Here is a 21,997-nt window from a genome sequence, read left to right on the forward strand (position 1 = left end):
ACTGCTACAGAAATTAGTATGTATGCACTACTTCCCAGATAATTTTCAGAGTTTTTTCAAAGTGCAATTTCTGTTACTTTTTGTTACTTTTTCTTTCTTTCTTTCTTATATTTACTTTCTAAGTTTTTATAATAACATTATTTTTATATATTAATAATTAATAATTTAATTTTATATATTATTTTTATTATTATTTATAATTATATTTTATAAATATTTTATAAATTTAATTATATTTTATTTAAATATTTATATTATTATTTATTTCATTTATATATATATATAATATATATTATATAATATATTATTATATTATATTATTTTATTTTATATTGTATATATTATATAATTTTATATTATTTATTGTTATTATTATTATTATTATTTATTATTATTTATATTTTATTTATTTAAATTTTATTATTATATTATTGTTTATTTCATTATATTATTAAATTGACTCAGTTTTGGATACTTTATCTTATTACTTTTTTATTTAATATCTTAATATCTTGTTCTATTTGATTATTTGATTTGATTTATTTCATGAAATGATTTTGTTTATAGAGCATTTAGCATTGCGCAAATCGCGTCCGCCATTTTAACGAATCGATTCGTTATTATTTTAATAGTGAATCGAGTCGTATTTAATAACGAAGTTTCGGAAGTCGTTTTGCGCATGCGCAAATCGCGTCCGCCATATTAACGAATCGATTCGTTATAACCTTAACGAATCGACCCCGCGCCAATAACGAAGCTTCGGAAGTGATTTTGCGCATGCGCGGGGGTCCGCCATCTTAACGAATCGATTCGTAAATATTTACGAAATTTCGTAAATACCGAACTTTTTAAAGGGAAAATTTTGTAATTATTTTAAATATCGAAACAAAAAAACACCCCAATTACAAATCGATTTTAGAAACAAATTTTTGCGTTGTTACCCAGGCCTACTGTTGACATTAAAAATAGTTTCTCTCCTCTCCAGCCTCACATTTAATTGGTTGCAAGGAAAGATACTTTAAAATGTATTAGGAATAGGACTGGACTAGAAGCTCCCTTCCCACTCTGTACATTTTGTTGCTAGTTCAGTTCTCATAATTTGCATGCTAGCTTCTATTAAATAAACTCTATATGCCTATTCCTCTACTTAGGTTCAAAACTTTGCCATCAACCATTTTCAAGGGAGAGGGGAGAACTGGAACTAACCACAGTGTAGGATGCCATGTAACATGTATTTGATAAAGCTGTGGCCATTAATAGCTGTAATTTCCTAGCATTTTGAGGCTTGAATAAACATGGAAACCTCTTAATAAAACATGCTAATGGAGATATTTAAATAAAATTGAATGAATGTTAATATTTGTACAAAGGTATTTTTAATTGGTAACAAGTCCAGAACGCGATAGACAACTGCAACATGCTCTATGTGGGTTTGCCCTTGAAGACTGTTCAGAAGCTTCAAGTGGTCCAATGGGCAGCAGCCAGATTTCTAACTGGGGCAGCATACAGGGAGCATACAACTCCCTTGTTACACCAGCTCCACTGGCTGCCAGTCTGCTACCGAGCACAATTCAAAGTGCTGGCTTTAGCCTATAAAGCCCTGAACGGTTCTGGCTCAGCTTACCTGTCTGAACATATCTCCTACTATGTTCCACCTTGAAGATTAAGCTCTTCTGGGGAGGCCCTGCTCTCAATTCCACCTTCCTCTCAAGTACGACTGGTGGGGACGAGAGACAGGGCCTTTTCAGTGGTGGACCCTCGGTTGTGGAACTCCCTTCCTGGTGAAATTAAAGCAGCCCCTCCCTCCTGACATTCAGGAAGAAAGTGAAAATGTGATCAAGCTTTCAGACAGTAAAGCTCGTAGTGCAATGAGATAATAAGAAATAGTGAATGGACCAATGGAATGACTATAGACTTGATTTTGGATTGCGTGATTTTAATAACTGTTTTTAAGTCATATTGTTTATTGGTGGATTTTAATATAAATGTTATTATGTTATCAATGTTTAATTTTTTATGATTTAGGTTTAAATGTTCTTTTGTGTTTATGTTCTAATATGGTTAGGTTAATTTATAGTTATATGTTATTACCTTGCTATTATCTTTTGGTTTTCACATGTCTGTGAAACTTTGCCTTTATAATGTTGGAAACCGCTCTGAGTCTCCTTTGAGGTGAGAAGAGCAGAATATAAACACTGCAAATTAATAAATAGATAAATAAATAAATAAATAAAAGATTCAGGAGCATCGAGAGGAATGTTCATTTATGCATTTCACTTTAGATTTTCAGAGGGAAATGATTAAGATCTTCTCCTTAAAACCAGATTTTATATCCTGTTTTTATATAGTGCTCTATCTGTAGTATGGGTTTGCACATGTTCTTTTCACTCATCTTGCTTCAGTTTGCATTTTATAGTAGATTTTAAATTGAATTTTGTTAACACTGTAATCTATTTTGAAAGTGTGCTTGAAAGGAAAGCAGGATATACTATGTGAGAAATATAACGCCATTCTTTTGCTCAAACAGCATATTTCACATTCCTTTTTGTAATACTTATAGCATGTTTGCAGTGTAGCTCTGTATTCAGTTTGGACTAGAGGCAAATGTTCTGAGGGACCACCAAACCATGAGCATAAATTGAAAACTTAGCTCAATTTATGACAGATGGAGAGAGACTGGGAACTTTTTCTGTCACAGCTCAATGTCTTTGCCACTGTGTCACAATAGCCAGAGTGTTACTGTGGCATATCCTATAAACCAGTGGTTCCCAACCTGTGGTCTGTGGATCACCAGTGCTCCACAAGAACTAAAATATGGTCTGCGGTCTCACTGTTACTAGTCGGTTACAACAATAGTGATTGGTCTCACAAAATCTCTTATAGAGCCAAGGCTTATTAAATATGGTTTTCTGGGCAAGCAGATGGTGACTACTGTATGGCATATGTTCTGTATCAAAAACTAGAGCTGATGTGGTCTATCCAATGCAATTTTCTGAATCAGCACCCCAAATAACCAAACTGAATCTAAAGTTGACCAAAAACTGATTCGTAACCCTTCGGTACTAATGTTGGAGAATTGTCCTTGGTCAAAGTGGTCCCTGGTCAAAAAAACGTTGGGAACCACTGCTATAAACTCGTGTATAAGTCTAAAAAAACTAGGCAGACTGATTCACAGATCAATGTGAGCACTGGTGCTTCCCCCAAACCCTCGACTACCCATGGGCCATATCAACACCTATAATTTTGGCCCCCAAACCTGCCTTCAACTTGATTTGTACATGAGTATATATGGTAGTAGCTCCCAAGTTATGGAACTGTGCAGTACTATAACTGTATGATTCTAAAGTTGTGGAGGTCAAAGAGTGCTGCACTTTTCTCAAACTGGAAATACATATTGTAAATAGGAACATTTTCCCCAAGTTTTTGTTGTTGCTTCAGTTTCTCTTGAAACAACAATGTACTCTTGAAGAGCACTGAGGTTACTGGTGGTACGCGAAATGAAGTCAATTCTAATAATTCAATATAAAAACAATTTTTCATTTGCCAATGGCTATTTTTAAAACCAAGATATCCTTGGAGATTAAAAGTCAACCCTTTGTACTTTATAGATTGTGTTCATAAACCTTAATGGATTGCTGTACTTAGATATTCATTGCTGTTTTGTTCTTATTGAAGGGCCATTTATTTTAACAGTCAAAACTTGGGAAGGGAGAAAGATTGTACAGAGACAGTAAGGCTGTGGGTGAGTACTTTTCCACCAAACATCATTAGTGTATTTGGATTCCTTTATAATGCTGCGCCACTCTTAGTGATATGAACCTGTTATAACATATACCGTGTTTCAGGTTAAAGAGGACTATGTGTAATGGGGCCGACTGCTCAACCCTAGTAAATTGGCATTTACTAGGGTTGAACAGTTGATATAATAAACAATATACCCTTTGCTTTTGTATTACTAAATGGTAATTTAGTAATATTTTCTCATTACAAAAGTTACAAAGATTTATTGTCAACATACTGTTCAATTGTATGAGACACACACATTGGTACTTGCATTTTAAAATTCCCGTTCAACACATATATAAATGTATGGATAGTCTTAAAAGGCTCTCCTGACTTATAGTATACAGATTATAACATTGGCCGGTGGCTTATTTACAGAACTAGACAGGTAAGTATGTCTACTGGTTACAATGAAGATGGGCATGGAAGTGACCAAAGGGGACCTTCAGATGTAATCCTGTCATGCAACACAGGACCTAGTTCAGGATGTTACTGTTGAACCTGTGACTGCAATGCCATCACGTGTAATGTATGTGTAAATTGTATATGTATTTCTTTTGGGGAATTCTTAATATAATCACTTTTAATTTCAAAATAGGAAACTTCTTTAAAGTGAGAACACTTCAAAGTAAAGAAGTTGATTGGAAAAGTCAAGAGAATGGGATCTGTCCAACACTTTTCAGGAATCTTTTAAAACCAGAACAACAGATGCTATATATGGGTCAGAGGAGGCAATATAATGTCCAGGTCATAAATAAGGTTAACACCAGGAATAAGAGAACTATTAAAGAGAAATAGGTTCCTTCAGGAAACTAAAGCTTTGAGAATGAAAAAGGGAGCCTGAAAGGAAGTACAAGTAGAAAATAAGGGATGCAAAGAAAGATTTTGAACAACATTCTGCAAATACCATTAAGACCACCCATAAACATTTTTTTAGATTACATCAACAGCAAGGGAGTCAATAGAACAATTGAGTGAAAACAGTGTCAAAGAAGTAGAAAGGAAGATAAGAAACTGATTTTAAAAACATTCATTTATTTTAAAAAGATATAGAACTTCCTGTGGTTGAACTTGTAGTTTAAAGAAGACAGTGTAAGAAGCTGAGTCAAATAGCAGTGGTAATAAATTCAAGATTTTACTTTTAAATTAAAAAGAAACATATTACCAAAGGATACTTTTTTGTTAGCTATCTTCAAATATGCAACACATTATTGTTGTACCAGAGGCCCTTCCACACAGCCCTATATCCCAGAACGTCAAAGCAGAAAATCCTACATTATCTGAGGGCCCTTCCACACAGCTGAATAAAATCCCACATTTTCTGCTTTGAAGTGAAATATATGGTTTCAGATAACCCAGTTCAAAGCAGATATTGTGGGATCTTCTGCCTTGATATTCTGTGATATAGGGCCCTGGAAAATAGCCAACCCAACGCCATTTTAAACATATAGATCAAGAAATTAAAGGTCAGTTAGGTTAATGTTCTGTCCTGGATAAATTGATAAAAATCAATATTAAAGATAAATGATCAGGATTACAAAATGCTAGCCTTGCTGAAAAAGTACACAAATATGGGTACCTCCTATTTGATAGCTTAATAGCCTAAAGGCACCAGATCCCATCTTATTTTAGGGCTCTTCCACACAGTCATATAACCCAGAATAACAAGGCAGATAATCTACAATATTTTCTTTGAACTGGATTATCTGAGTCCATGCTGCCATACAATCCAGTTCAATGTGGATTTTATACAGCTGTGTGGAAGAGGCCTTAGGGCCTTTCCAGACAGGCCCTATATCTGTTTGATCCCAGATTTTCTGCTTTAAACTGGATTATATGAGTCCGCATTGTCAGAGAATCTGGAAGAAATAGAATACCTGGAATCAGATCCTGGGATATAGGGCCTGACTTGAAGTCCCTTAGAAGCTTAGCAGAGTCAGCTCTAGTCATTACTTAGTTGGGAGACCTACAATGAATACCAGGTGCTGTGGGATATATTTCAGTAGGGGAAATTGGCAAAAACCACTGCTTGAATATTTCTTGCCTTTAAAAAATCCTATGAAATCCATGTGGTTAATAAGTGACTTGAAGGCACGTACACACAAACATCCATATTCTGTGAACAGAAGTGATAAGTTGGTTACAGTTTGAGGATGCCTGGTTTCTCCAGTAGAAATGTTGGTTGCCTAGTATAAGGTGTGTACAGGTTCAGGATAAACCAGCCACTTGATTTGGATGTCATGATACAACAAGGTTCTGGAGGAATCATGGCTAATTCATGATAAGCAGTGGGTTAATGAACACTGGTTGGGTATTCCCTTTTGCACCAGATGCAACAGTTAACACATTGATTTTTTTATCATGGCAGGAGTGACTTGAGAAACTGCAAGTCACTTCTGGTGTGAGAGAATTGGCTGTCTGCAAGGACGTTGCCCAGGGGACGCCTGGATGATTTGATGTTTTTATCATCCTTGTGTGAGGCTTCTCTCTTGTCCCCGCATGAGGAGCTGGAGTTGATAGAGGGAGCTCATCCACCTCTCCCCAGATTCGAACCTGCAACCTGTCGGTCTTCAGTCCTGCCGGCACAGGGGTTTAACCCACTGCGCCATTGGGGGCTCCAGTCTATGTGATGTCTGATCCTGACTTGAGAGAACACTTTGGCATCTCTCCTCCTTCTTTTGTAAGGGTTATTTCTATGACTTGTTTTGGGAGGGACAAGTCAGAGTGCCTGTTTCTTCCACTGGATAACACAATAAACAATCTAGAGATGGGAATTTCAAAGTTTGTGTAGTTTCTCCCTATGTGATCTGTAGTGTCTGGGTAATGTGTTGGTGCAACCTGAGACTAAACCATAGGCCAGTCGTTCTCAACCTGTGGGTCCCCACGTGTTTTGGCCTACAACTCCCAGAAATCCCAGTGAGTTACCAGCTGTTAGGATTTCTGAGAGTTGAAGGCCAGAACATCTGGGGACCCACAGCTTGGGAACCATTGCCATAGGCTATCCCTCTGTCCTTGACTTACTTCCTTTGTCATCAGCCTACATTCAGAAACAACCATACTGACAGGTCCTTGAACTCTATCAAGATGTGGAATAGGAATATGTTGAAATACATGCTAAGCAAGTGACCACCGTGCTAAATTAATTTATCAAATTTTAATTTCAACACTGATTTTTTTGTTGTATGAAAAGGGAACACCCAGAATCTTCTGAAATATTTAATCTTTTATTCCAGTTTAGACACAGATCATGATAGCTGCTGTAGGTTCCACCCAAATCCATTTAGCCCTTTCTCTTCCCTGTCCTTTTCCATTGTACCTTCAGTGCTTCAACACAGATATGGCAACACTCAAAGGTTGCAGATAGGGAGATCCAATCGCTAGTGTTATCCATCCAAATCTACATCTCTATTGTGAAACAGCTCAGATACAACCCAATGTATAATAGTATAATAATTTTCTGAGGAACATTAATAAATATTATAGGGCATGAAGCCAACCAATCATATAGGATAAAGTGCAAAGGCTACACCCTAGTACTTACCATGAAGCCTACTAAAGGCCAAAGATACAGCTTAGCAATGGTGAAGCCTGCTTTCGTTTGCAGTAAGAGGAATGAACTGATGGTCTGCCTAATGTGAATTGTCTTTTATCTTTTGTAAACTAACTGAACAGTCAAGCTACCTGATCAAGAAGTACAGTAGGCAAAAAGTAGACAGAAATATACAGATATGTCAATAATCCAGTTCTGTATGGGCACAAGAATATAACAATATATAACAAAAGGGATACGTGTGGCGTTTTTAATAATTTAAAATAATCAAAATGAAGGTCTATACAGAAATATATAATACGACCAAATACATAATATGACCAAGTTGGGCAACTTGATGGTTAGAGCATAGTTACGTATTGTCAATACATTATATTAAGCTTACAGATATTTATAACTTTTTTTTTGGCAAATGTGTATCACTGCTTACTTTAAATATGTGTGATTTAGCTTGGACGATAGTGCTGTTTTAATGCCTATGGTTGGTAGGAAGCTGGACTTTTCCCTAGACAGTGAGAATTTGCAGGGATTTGTTTATATCCACACCTGTGTTCTTGTCTGCAAAAGTACACCCAAAGTTAAAGTCATTATCAAAAAGATAATCAAATGATCATGAATAGTAATCAAGTATCCCAATAAACTCAGTTTTCCTAAAGAATTTTCAGTTTTAGATCTTCAGAACATAGAAGCATCATGTATTTTATAAGAATATATGTCTACACTTTTAAAATATGCAGAGGTCTGAAAAGTAAAAGGTTAAGTAATTTCTAAGTAATGCAAATTGATTTGCTCTGCTCAGATTTGCAGTTATAGCCCCTTCTGTCCATAGGGAGAGGTGGGTGAGAAATAAATAAATGTAATTATCATCATCATCATTATCATCATCAATATTGATTTGAAGCCTTAAAGTTGTAGGTTTCTTCTACAGTGGTAAATCATTCACACACACACACACATAATTCAAAAATAAATAGTCTAATCAGATTTGGAATGAAAAATTAGTTCTTCATACAAGACAACATAACTTGACTAGCTAATTCTTTGGGACTTCACACATGTTTTATGATGAACATAACCTTTCAAGACTAGGGACAGTCTGGCTGTAACCAATTGATCACAAATTACTTCTTAATGCATCAGTTATAACAACTGAATAAGTAAACAATCTGAAAAAGGCCAATTTTTCCTAATATAAACTCCTTTTAGTCATAATCATTTGAATTTCCTCAAGTACTTTGTATTGAGTATAGGAAATTCTAGAGCAGTGGTTCTGAACCTGTGGGTCTCCAAGTGTTTTGACCTCCAACTCCCAGAAATCCTAGCCAGTTTACCAACTGTTAGGATTTCTGAGAGTTGGGGACCCACAGGTTCAGAACCACTGTTCTTAGAGGAATGGACTAATGGTCTGCCTAATGGGAATTGTCTTTTATCTTTTGTAAACTAACTGAGCAGTCAGGCTACCTGATCAAGAAATACAGTAGACTCCCAGTTAATCTGAACTCCAGCAACTGGGACTCTCAAGCAACAAGCAAAAATCAAAGAAATGGTACTTTAGATAAAAAAAATGTTTTTATAATACAGCAAAATACTAAAACTGTGGTCCATTATGTACTCAAATCAGTTCTGGTCCTTCTGGGCAATGCAGATGCTATGTAGCTGCTAGGCTGGCTCAGCTCCCTTCCGCACAGCTGTATAAAATCCACATTGAACTGGATTATATGGCAGTGTGGAAGATACTATGGATTATCTGACTGGATATTCTGGGTTATATGGCTATGTGGAAGGGCCCTCTGCTACATAGTGCTGGTCTGGAGTACCCCATTATGGGTCAGCACCACTGTTTCTGGCACATGTAGATGGTCCCTGATTATGATAGAAACACATGGTTAATGCTCTTACCCAGCAATGTGTGTTCTGATATGGCTTACTGACAGCATTACCATAAACCCAAACAGTAATCCCTAAAGGTCACATCTCAAAATTCCTTTCAGTCCTCTATTATTAATGCCACTCAGTCCCTTTTGCAAGGTTGCTATACTAAGGCTCTGACCCCTTCTGCACTGCCATATAATCCATATTATCAAAGCAGATAATGCAGATTATCCACTTTGAACTGGATTATATGAGTCTAGACTGCCATATAATCCAGTTCAAAGCAGATAATCTGGATTTTATATGGCAATGTAGAAGGGGCCTCTGTCACTGCTTTACTCATTCAATGTTCTCTTCCAAGTCGTGCTTTCCTTAATGTGTTAAAAAGTAGCAGTGTATGATATATTCAAGACTCTTGATGAAGAAGGTTTTTTCTATATTAATTCTTTTCCCTTTCGATATTAGCATTGATATTTGGTGTAATTCAAGCCATTTTTATGTCTTCATGGGCTATACAGGGGGGAAAGGGTGCTTGTTTGAGTAATATATAGTTAAAGCAGTCAGACTATATGCCCCTCTACATGGGCTACAAAATCAATTTGGTCCAAAGAATTGCTGCTTGGAACTTGATCCGGATTCTCTCCTGGATTCTGAACCTGGTTCAGTACAGTTGGATTCTCACCTTTACCTTTGTGCATTGTGTCAAAACCAAGAAGTGCTTTCTTGTCCAATTTGGAATATGTGCATGTACATGTGTTTTATATGTCCATTACTAAGATTCAAATCCTGTGGGTTAATAGTATCTAGAGTAGGCCCATTAAATTAATTGCGGAATGGTGGGTCAGAATATAGATAAATTACATTGACTCAATAGATTTACTTGTCACAAGTAATAATACATGTACAGCCGTTCTAAGTTCCCCTCGGGGTGAGAAGGGCGGGGCGTAAATATGGTAAATAAATAAATAAATAAATAATATGACTCAGGGCATAGAAATATTTACTTGATAGTATAATTTCCAGATAGAATCTGACTTCACTTTAGTAATCTAGAAATTGTGATATATATAAATTGCAGTGTGCTGTAGGAAACTTTTCCTGCTATTTCAATTTTCACTGAAAGCATCTGAATGGGACTCTTTCATATATAATCTCAAGATCATCATTAATGTTATCCTAGTTCAATCAGAGAACTCTGCAGGGCTCATCTCTCTATGGTGTGTCGATTAACATCTATATATTACCTTCTAGAGAGTTCCTGATGTTCAGTATATTTTAGTGCAGTTTTCTTGGTTACATAAGAAGATACTGAGATCCTAAACAGGGTTTTATTTATTTTATCTGGCTTTTAAAAATACTTCACCTTTTCCTAAAGGCAGTTTACCTACCTGTTATTTCCTAAGAATTTTTATAGATTAAGCACAATTTTTCAAGGAACAATACAACTATGAACAGGGAGAAAAAAAGAAAATTTTCCTGCCCTGTGTAGAAATTAGTGTGATTAGATCCTATGGTGTCTTTTTTGTGGCAAAGGCTGGATTTACCACCTGTAGATGAAGCTCCCAGTGGCGCAATGGGTTAAACCTTTGTGTCGGCTGGACTGAAGTTCGACAGGTCGGAGGTTCGAATCCAGGAAGAGTGGGGATGAGCTCCCTCTGTCAGCTCCAGCTCCCCATGCAGGGATATGAGAAAAGTCTCCCACAAGGATGATAAAAATCAAGACATCCAGGCGTCCCCTTGCATACAGCCAATTCTATCACACTAGAAGCAACTTCCAGTTTCTGAAGTAGCTCCTGACAAGGAAAAAAATGCCTGTGGATGAATTATGTTATTTCTCCATGCATTAACATTGATTTTGCGGATGCCAGATTGAAAAATGAATGTGCATGTGCATGAAGTTGGACACATGCATGTGTGTGCATGTGTGGATGTGCATTTTACATAACGGATGCTGATATATGTGGGTGTAACAGGCAATTATGACTTTTAATAAACTTTTTGGAATCTCCAAGAAGGAGTTAGCCATTATTTCTTTCCACAAAATCCTTCCCCAGTGCTCAGTAATAGTTAGGAGACTGCTAGGTGTAGCTCTATTTTCCAATCTGATATGATAACTGTTGCGAAAGGCTAAAAAAAAAATCAAGAATATTTGAAAAATGGTAAAAAAATGTATTTTCTGAATATCAGTAAACTCTGAGAAGGAAAATGATAGGCTGATATAATCTTTGTAGGTAGGAACTTAGTTTAGACAATGTTTTCCCCTACAGATAAATGATTTTCTGCATTTCTATATCTCAAATTGTATCTTGTGTGTATTCTATGAACTATCTTGTGTGTACTGCGGGGAATTCTATGTTTCTCTTTATGTGTATGTATGCAAACAGACTTAGGGCCCTTCCACACAGCCATATAATCCAGAATATCAAGGCAGATAATCCACAGTGTCTGCTTTGAACTGGATTATCTGAGTTCACGCTGTTATATAATCCAGTTCAATGTGTATTTTGTATAGCTGTGTGAAAGGGGCCACACACACACACACACACACACACACACAGACTGCATTGGTAGATTAATGTTGAGAGAGTGAAAAGTGGGCAGGAACTTCTATGATGGATGAGTGGAAATAGAAGGATGCTTTTATGAAAAGATAGTGATATTGAGACAGATTACTTATAAAAAAAGTCATTCTTGGACATTTTAAAATTTTTATTTCATTATTTTTTTGCTTTTTATTCTGTTTGGTTTATAAATGAAGTAGTTTTGTCCATTTATATTTTGTTTGGGAGTTAAACAAGAAATACCGAGGTGTCCAAATGGTTCATTTAGTATGTGTTTACTCTGGACAGGGGCGGCTTGTCCATTACGCAAAGTAAGCAGTCGCAGTACACCTTTTTTCCCAGGGGCGCAGAGGCACCTCTGTAAATGCCCCTCGACCGCTACTTGAGGAGCTCCCCCTCGGCTGGGGGAGCCTCGGCTTCCTTGCCTCGCTGCTGGGTGATCCTCTTCCCGAAGGGGCCGGACCCTTGAGCCTCGCGTAGCCCCTCTTGTTCCTGTTCCACCCGGCCGCCGGGTGCATGCGCACAGCTGGTGCTAAATTGTTCTCCGCGTTCAATCCTTTTCCCATGACCGGTTCCCTTTCCTGAGCCCACAGCACTCCACCTGCCTTGTGCTCCTCTCCTCTCCCCAATCCGCGGGTGGGCCAAGGGGCGGAGCTGCCGTGCCGCACTTGCTCCCTTGCCTGGCCCACTTCAGGTCCAGAGGCGTGTCTGAAGACCCCAGCGTGCGCACCAAAAGTTGCCTCTTCTCCTGACTTTCTCCTCAGCCATTCGGACCAAGAGAGAGAGAGGGTGAGAGAGAGAGAGAGAGAGAGAGAGAGAGAGCCCCTCCGGCTGGAGGTGTCTCCCACCTCCGCTCCCTCCTTTGTTTTTGGACCTACCTTCAGGAAAAGCGGGCATCTCCATCTCTCTCTCTCTCTCTCTCTCTCTCTCTCTCTCTCTTGGTCCCAATGGCTGAGGAGGAAGTCAGGAGAAGAGAGAGACAGAGAGAGGGGGGAGGGGTGCTGCTTGACCTTCCCCCAGGGGCGGCTCAACCCATTATGCAAAGTAAGCATTTGCAGTATAGTTGATTTTGCCCAGGGGTGCTCTTGAGGCGCTCTTGGGGGAAAATAGACCTTGACATATGCGAGTTGTAGTTACTGGGGTGTACAGTTCACCCACAATCAAAGAGCATTCTGAACTCCACCAGTGATGGAATTGAACCAAATATGGCACACAGGACTCCCACGACGAACAGAAAAATATATATCAATGATTGGTTGTGGGGGGGGGGGCAAAATACTGTTTGCTTACCGTTGAAAATTACCTAGGGCCGCCTCTGACTCTGGGGAATTGTTTGATGTGAAAAATAGCCTAATAATTACTTGTGATAAGAGGTAGGAAGTTTGGCCTTTTTTTGGAGAGGGAAGGGATCACAAAACCATGCTGGACCCGACTTTAAGAAAATTTAAGATATGAAGTACTTTAAATCCCAGTTCCTCTTAGGACTGAGGCCACATAGCAGCCCCAAACCCCGGGATTTTGCAGAAGGTCAACTGGGAAGGCATCTAGTTGAATGGCATACAGTTTTTGGGGCCTATACAAAGTGCTTTGTGAAATTGACCAAGCTTTTTCATTGGAGTTGATGCTTAGTCATATCTGTTGAATGGAAGGCTACTGAGGAAAGGGGTAAATTCCTCAGGTGTGTGTGTATGTCTCTGTTTCCCTAAAGAAAATAATACTAATATGAATGCTTCTGAAGAAATCTTCTTTTAATATGGAAGATTTGAAAATATGAATCAAAAGTGGAAAATTGTGTAGTCCTTTGGGTGTTATTGAATGTCAATTCCCATCATTCCTAATCACTGAAAATGCTAAACATTGAAAAACAGAAGAGACTTTATAGCACAGTGATAAAAATGTGTTTGTTGCTTTATTTTTCATTCAATTTGAGTACCAAGGATATTGCTATACTCTTGCCAATATTCCATGGCATCTCAGTGATCTAGGACAGCTGTTTCTCCAGCTCTGTTCAATAAAGTCCCAAATTGGCAAATAGTTTCTGAATTATTAACAGGAGCCAAAAGATAACATCTTGCAAACTTCAGTGGCTTCTGCAGCCATTTTTCAAAGAGTTCAGGTCCTCTTGTATAATAAATGATAGAAGTTTCATTGCTACATCTTTAAGTAATTCCTGAATTTCTAGACTTGTATGGCTAACATATTGTTTTGTTTAAGGAAGCAGGACCTTATCTTCCCAGAATCTGTCACATTCATCTCCCAATTACAACCCATTTCTATCCTTATCCCAAGCTCTTCTACACTTGCTCATCTGTATTATTTTGATCTTTTGTCTGCCTCTTTCCTGACAATTTGTTCACCTTCATTTTTATTTTTCTCTTGTCTTCCTACATGTCCTTACAATTTACAATAGCTTACAGGTTATACCCTATCCATCTCCTTCTCACTCCCCATCCTCACTGAGCTTTTAGCAGCTGTCTATGAAATCCTGTTAAGTGACTCTGTCTGGACATACACGGATTTAGTCCTGGTGACTTCAGCGGACTCAGTTGGTACAAATCCAAGTTTTACTGTGTGTCTGTGTTGGGGCAAACTGTGAATAATTTTCCTCCAGATCTTGGCCTTGAGCCCTCTTATATATTTTGCTTTCTGATTGTCTGTAAATAAGCATCCATTCACCCTCATTCCTCTTGTTTATTCCTTTTTCATTCTGTCATACTGATTTTTATATTTTTTTGTTTTGTTTTCTTGTTTCCTGTATTTTGTGTTCCTTATGTTGGACTTTGTTTTGGAATTCAGGTGTTTCTCCAGTCAGTAACACCTTTGTGAGGTTAAATAAAATGCACTAGATTCTCGAGTCTGTTTTTTGCAGATGCTTTGGCTGTTAAAAATTGATACAGGTCTGAATTCTGTTAGAATTGCATCAAAATAGGTAATAAGGTAACCGAATAAATTGGCATTACAGTTTTCATCTCTTGAAAACCTTACCTTTTCTCTGAAGCAATACTGAACTCAAATATCTCTTAGGGTCCTCCTCCACCACACTGCCCACTGGAAAGATTGCAGTAACCATGCAATCAAAAGATTATACATACCTCCTATTTAAAAACTTATTATGTGGTACAATTTTACTATAGCACAAATATTAATTAAAGGAACCATGATTGAAACTCATTTCATTGGCTCACAGAAGCTGTAATAAACTGAGCTGCTATGAGACTTCCACAAAAGAGCTTCGCCATATGCAAATAAGTGTGCTAATTAGCATGAAATCCTCAGGGTGGTGAGGTCTGCAGCAAGCTTGAGAAATCTGGCTTGGCTGTTAGGAGAGATAAGAGCAAGGAGAGTTCCTCTTGGCAGCAAAAGGAACCTGAAATATCCATGTGGCCTTTCTGCCATCATATTTGACAGAACACCTCGGGTATACTGGGATTTAAGTGTTAAAGGGGCAGGAAGTAGAATGGTTAGTCGGGATGATGCTTGAATAATGTTCGCTTATATCAGCGGAATATGCTGACTTTGCACTCACAATTGAAATACAAATGTAAAATATAAATTAAAGAAACATATACCTATGGGACCCCTTTATTTCTACTCCATTTTTCTTTTTCAAGAGAACACAGGTTTCTGCATGATTGCTTCTCATTTTTAAGTAAGAATGCAAGACTCAATATAGATCAGCGTTCCCCTGGTTTCAATAGTGGCATGGAAGAATTGGCTCAGGAATGTGTGCCCCACCAGATGTCACTATGGCGCCATGGAAAATAAAAACCTGGATACACATCTTTGCCAGTGAATGTCCTTAGGAATGTCACTAGAAACTATATTTCCTCTTAATATACTTTGCATGATCTTGGGAAATAGCACCTGAAAGCTGCTACTCTTTGAAGTTCTTGCTTCTCTATAAACATGAAAAGTATAAGAACATGAAAAGTACAAGAAAAGTACAAGTATATTAAACTTGGAAAACCAAATTGCTTTATAGGTTAGTGAAATGAGTGGGGTTCATATTAGAGAAACGTGGATATGATCATTTTAGCTAGATATTGGGAAGTTACTTAAAAAACGTACAGCAGTGCAATAGAATCTGCAATAGGTCCATTGACTATTTTTCTTTCTTGGACTCACATGAATGGCTGAACCCCAGAGTTATAGTTATACGATTGAATCCAACTTTAGTTTGAACCCATGTAGACCAATTAAATCCATGGGAGTTTTGTAAGAAGTAATTAATAATACCCAGTAATTTCCATGATTCTGCTTTAATTGGAACTAGCACTGAAATCAGCTTATAGTACATAAGCAGTTAATTGTCATCTTACAAATTAAAAGTTACTGTTTGCTTTCCACCTTCTCAAACATAACTAAAATTGTTTTTATAGTTGTGCTGGGGCATAAAATATATCTCCTCCTGGTCACCTCAACAGTTGCAACAAAGGCTAAGGGCTCATCCAGACAGGCCCAAAATGCGGGACCTGTCTGAGTTTTTACCAGAGATGTCCAAATGACATTGCCAGTAAAAATGAATTAGTTCAGAATAAACCAAAGATTCATTGGTTTATTCTCAATTAATTAAATAGATCCACACCTTCCTGAAAGGGCTAGGTCGAATGGTGTATTGGGCATGTGGCATTCCATGACATGGGGGTCAGTCTCCACAGCCATCCTACACCTTTTGGGCTCCTGAAACCCAAAGCTGCGGAAGGGCACCCACCCCCTCTCCGCAGTCCCTAATTCCCTGTAAAACTTACTAAAATGTCCCTTGCCACCATAAAGCCTCTCCTAACATCCTCCTGGTGTGAGAAAATGATGCCTGAGGAGACGGCGGGGAGGGGGGACGGGACCGGGATGGGACTTTCATCCTCACAGCTACCATCCCCTCAGACATCATTTTCTCATGCCAGAAAGATGTGAGAAGAGGCTTTAAGGTGGCAAGGAACCTTTTTTTAAAGTAAGTTTTATAAGGGAAATTGGGTTTTTGGGGTGGCTTCATGCCATCCTGATTTCAATCAGGATGGCATGTAGCCAGCTACCCCTCACCCCCCGGAAAACCCAGGGTTTGGGTGGCTGTAGACTACAACCCGTGTCTAAGCAGATTGTTTTTAAGCTGCTTGGGCGTGGGTTTTAGGGCTGTGTGGAAGCCCCCTACGCCAGCATCAAGAGACACAGTACAAGCCATCCTTTTCAACCATCAGATATTTCTCTTTCCTTATGTAATGAGGCCCACTAAATTATGTAATGTAAAATAACAAAAAAAGATATATTCCACTGAAAATAAGTGGAGCCTTCTCTCATCAAAGCACAATTGCAATAAGTTATGCCACTTTTAGCAAAAAGGAATTACATCATGTTGTTATCACAGTGGAAACAGTTATAATGTTATAGAACAAGGGTGTGAAGTATTCTTGTATTGCAGGTGCTATGTATGTTCATATTTTGGGGCTCAACCAGTGTGTTTAATATTGACTGAGAGTGGCTGATCACACCCCACTCATGAAAAATTCTGAGCAGATGGATCCAGTTGTTACTACTGATCAGAGAATGGAGATAACATACGGGATTCCTATTCTGGGTAGCCCATCAATGGCAAAGCTACATTGGCCAGGCTGACTGGAGGTCCAGCACGGATGACTGCAGTTTAAAAGCTAATCATATTCTTGCATGCAAATATATTCACTTAAAGATGTATCTGGTCAGGGCCGTAGCCAGAAATTTTTTTTCTGGAGGGGTTGAAATTTCGGGGGGGGGGAGGTTGAAAATTTCATGGGGGGGTTGAAACCTGCCTCCTAGCTCATGCTGAAGCAAAGAGCACAGCAGGGGGCAGAGCAGCCTTCAATATCCTGCAGCTCCGCCCCTGTCAATCACCTCCACCAAGTCTGGCCTCCTTAATGAGAGCATTCACCCCCCCCCTACTTGGTTGCTTCGCTACATCGGCTATTGCTGCAAGTAATGAGAGTGTGAATAAATTGTCAATATTTGCTTGAGATAGTGCTTGCAGTTCTGGAGGGACTCTTAATTTTTTGCATCTCATAGACTTAGCATGGGGATTTGGTTAGCCAGTTAAAATTCATGAGTAAACCAGGTTCTTAAAAAAAATCTGAAACATTTCGGGGGGGGGGGTTGAACCCCTAAAACCACCCCCTCGCTACAGGACTGTATCTGGTTATATATTGTGTAAAAATGTTTTCCAGCAAAGAAGTTTTAGTAAAATTAGATTTTATAACAGTTATGACACAATGTGGTTAATGCCTAGTTTCAGTTAAGAGCATCTGAATCTGCCTAGGACTCTTATATGGCAGTGTAGATGCAGCCTAGCTTGATTGCACTAGTACTTTCCTTATTCATTAGTCAAACACTTCCCAACTTAAGTGAACCTTCTCCCCCTGCATGGAAATGATGTGTGCATTTTATGAAGAATGTAGTTATTTTAAGTACTTTTTTTGTGTGCATCATTGCAATATATTCTCTGAAGGTTTCTAAAATAAATAAATAAATAAATAATAATAATAATAATAATAATAATAATCTTTATTTCTACCCTACCACCATCTCCCTGATGGGGACTCGGAGCAGCTTACATGGGGCCAAGCCCGGACAACATAATACATAGCACCTGCAATACAAGAATACTTCACACCCTTAGGTGGTCCTTTTCTATAATAGCTCATTGTGCTGCTTTTATGAGATTGGGAAGAAAATAGGACTTCATGGTGCTGATGAAAATCATCACTGGGCACTCTCCCCATTGCAGGCTGGTGTGCCTAATATGTAGATCATTTCTTCCCAACTCATTCTTTCGATGGAAGATTGCCTGAGAACCTAGTGTAAGCTCCAAGCTCTTTGGAGAAGAATGATATATCAGAATAATAAATTAACAGTAAAACTTATCAATGATGTAAACCTTAGTTTCTATCAAGCTGTGTATCTACTGGTTGACAGCAGGGATATGTCACTTCAAGGAATTGTGTTGTCTCTTGTCCTTGAGCTACAACATCTTTTGTATTAGAATTATGTAGATTGGTTTTCATCACAGTATGCCAAATAAAATGGAAGCTGTAGAAGTTGTATTCTCAAAGTATTTGCCACAGTATGTATGTATGTATGTATGTATGTATGTATGTATGTATGTGTGTGTATACACACACACACACACACACACACACACATACACACACACACACACACACTGTGATTAATCTTGTTTGGATCAGAAGGAGTTGTAATACCAAATAATAATAAAAAGCTATGTCCCCTCCCCATATTTAAAATATATTGTAAAAAGTCTAAGAGAACTCCCAGTAATATATGAGTTAGGATATATATCTTAACATTATTAGTCTGAAATATATTTAGACTCCTATATATAAAACATTTTACTGCCATTCATGAAGTCTTATATGATCACTATCTTGAAAGCAATGTTTCTCTTTGTGTGAGCTAAATTTAATTTGCTACATTTGGTTATGTAGTGTCTCTGTGGTTTATAAATTTGGGATAGGCAGGTAGCTCTCTTATTGTAATAACATGGCATTTAATGACCAAACAGATTCTTGAAAAATGAGCAGGCTGGCTTAAAAACAATCCTTTCCAGAGACATTGCAGTATAGCTAGTTTAAAGCATGGATGAAATATTCCTCACGGTGTGTATAGGGAAAGATATAAAAGATTACAGGGTTGTAAAAATAGACAAGCAAAAAGCAAGTAAAGGACTACAATTGTCCAGAAGCAATTAAATGTCTTTGAAGGTTGCAAAGAATATGATTGGGCACTTGTGTGAAAGGCTGACCATCTTTCTGATTCCCGTGACCTGTAACAAGTTTGGTCTGTATAACTCCCATGCATACCTTTAAAAGAAAAGCACATCTTTGTCCTGTTTCAAAGACACCATAGTGGAGAAGGTGTTTCTGTTTTGGAAAGGCTGTATCTGGAACAATTGCTCCCATTCTGATTTCTTGCTCTCTGAGGGATGGGGCTAGAAATCCTCCGGTACTATAGCCAACGTTCCTGCGTTAATATGCTGGTGTGCATCTGGCAGACACAATCTTAGAACGATTGGATTTAGAGATAAAATGTGCTTGAACCCTGAGTGGATTGAGGTTCTTTGCACAAAGCCTGTAAAGCAATAAGACACTTTGCTGTCTCGGTGCAAGCTGAGAAGATTAGTCAAGGGCAAATTTAGGATCCACGGAGGAAATAGAAATGACTGCTTTTGCTCAGGAAGGATGCTGTGAATACGTCACCCAGACAGAGGGTTGCGTAAGATTGTTTGTGCTGCATCCACCCACATGGAATTCTGCCTGTGGGGGAACATTAGGATTTATGTTCTCTGCAGTGCTTGAATCTCTTCACCTCTTGCAATTAAATATAGCACAGTTCCTGCATCAGAGGGTGTTGCCAACAGATTCTTGCCAATTTGGATAAAAGTATTGCTCTTTAGCCTGACATGAGTTTGCCTTCCGCTTCCCAGGCCTGACCCTCTTTAGCTGTCTGGTTTTACAGACAGAGGAATTTGTTGCTATTGCAGTGACACAGAAAGAAAGGGTAATGTTCCTAAGACATGATTATGGTCCTAACAATATAAGGATAGGAAATGTTGGGCTAGGCCATGTATTTATTGTTTGAACGTCATAGTTTATTTTAAGTTATTGAATTTTGTTCCATGAACAAAAAAAATATTTGTGTAGGTAGTATGGGTAGCAGATCCTGGACACAGAACCTGGACACTAAGCAGGGTCAGCCTTGGATGGGAGTTCATCTATGAGAACAGTGGGTCCTTGATATCTGTTGGTGTTTGGTTCAGAACTTCCTGTGGCTATGAAAATCTGGATGCTCGTGTCCCATTATATACGATGGCATAGTAAAATAATGTTCCTTATAAATGGCAAACCAAGAACTTGCTTTTTGGAATTTCTTTTTTTAAATATTTTCAAGCTGTGGATGGTTGAATCCTCATATGCAGAATCTGTTGATATGGAGGGCTGACTGTAGCAGGTGCTATAGGCTGTATTTCAGAGTAATGAACTGGCAAAACCACCTGTGAGTATTCCTTGCCTAAGAAAACGATATTAAATCAATGGGGTCATCATCAGCTGAGAAAGCATATTGAAAGCATATACACAGAACTTCAGCACAGACAATAAAACCAGCATTTCTACACATCTGAGAACCAGCTACCGATGGAGCCCATGACATGACGCATGCTCGTACCATAGATTCCAGATATCTTGCTGTTTCTAAAGTGTTTTTCCCCTAATTTTCCTAAGTCAATTACCAATTACTCTTTTTGTAATTCCCCACGTAGATATGCCTAAAACATGAAATTTAACATGTGATGGGAATTCCCCATTGTCTGCATGTAAAGATAACAATGACGTAGTTCTGGTGGGAGGAACCGAGAGGCAGTATGAAATCCTTTCTTCCACCATAATCTTTAGAACTGAGGAGGAAGGAACGGTAATTTGTATCTTTTTTCAACAATGTAAATTCAATAGTTACCTTATAAATTGAGAGAGATCTGTACGTATAAATTGTAATAATGTACAATAGAAGAAATCCTATTTAATGATCTTGTATTAAAAAGTACTTCTGCGAGAACAAACACAGAGGATTTCCTCAAGTAAAAAAAAGGAGGAGACAGTGGAAGGAGAATGTATCCTGTGTTAAGGGAAAGGTATACTGGTAATTTAAAAAGAGAGCCGAATGAAGGAAAACATGTGATGGGGGTAGGAAAATCATTCATTTAATTTCCAGATAGGGCATTGTGAAGCTTAAGGAAAAAATAACAATCCCAATTCTTTACTTATTACATGGGATGAAGTCCACAGAGAGCACGCTATTATTTACATTTCCTTACTTGTATATGTGTGTATGTGTCTGTCTGTCTGATGCTGATGTTGATTGGTCATAAGTGTGGAGAACCTGTGGATCTCAGATAACATTGAGCTCCAATTTGTGTCAGCCCCAGTCAATATGTTCAATAGTCAGGACTGATGGGAACATTCATAAAGCCATAAGTTCCCAGCCTCTGGTTCATAATACATTCTTATGCATGTCTATGTGACAGTACTGAGACTTTTCTACGAGAATCATATATTTAATCAGTTATTTAGATTAATAAACTTCACCAAATCATAATACATCATTACAATTACCAGAAAAAATGATTAATATCTGGTTTTAGTCTCTTTATTGTCTCTTTGTAATATCTATATTTACAAACACACTGGGAAGCCAT

The 21,997-nt window shown here is 38.1% G+C and overlaps 1 protein-coding gene across 16 annotated transcripts in view; it reads left to right on the forward strand.

The window, feature by feature from the left end:
- The window catches only part of MYT1L (myelin transcription factor 1 like), a 367,019-nt gene that overhangs the window by 29,630 nt on the left and 315,392 nt on the right, over positions 1–21,997 (forward strand). For 3 of the 16 annotated variants that reach the window (XM_060752740.2, XM_067468161.1, XM_067468157.1), the window contains exon 2: positions 3,676–3,742. The exons of the other annotated variants lie outside the window; for them this stretch is intronic. The gene's annotated coding sequence lies outside the window, so the exon portion shown is untranslated. The remainder of the gene's footprint in view (positions 1–3,675; positions 3,743–21,997) is intronic. 16 annotated transcript variants of the gene reach the window in all.

The sequence above is a fragment of the Anolis sagrei genome, chromosome 1, assembly GCF_037176765.1.
Source record: "Anolis sagrei isolate rAnoSag1 chromosome 1, rAnoSag1.mat, whole genome shotgun sequence".
Lineage (NCBI taxonomy): Eukaryota > Metazoa > Chordata > Lepidosauria > Squamata > Dactyloidae > Anolis > Anolis sagrei.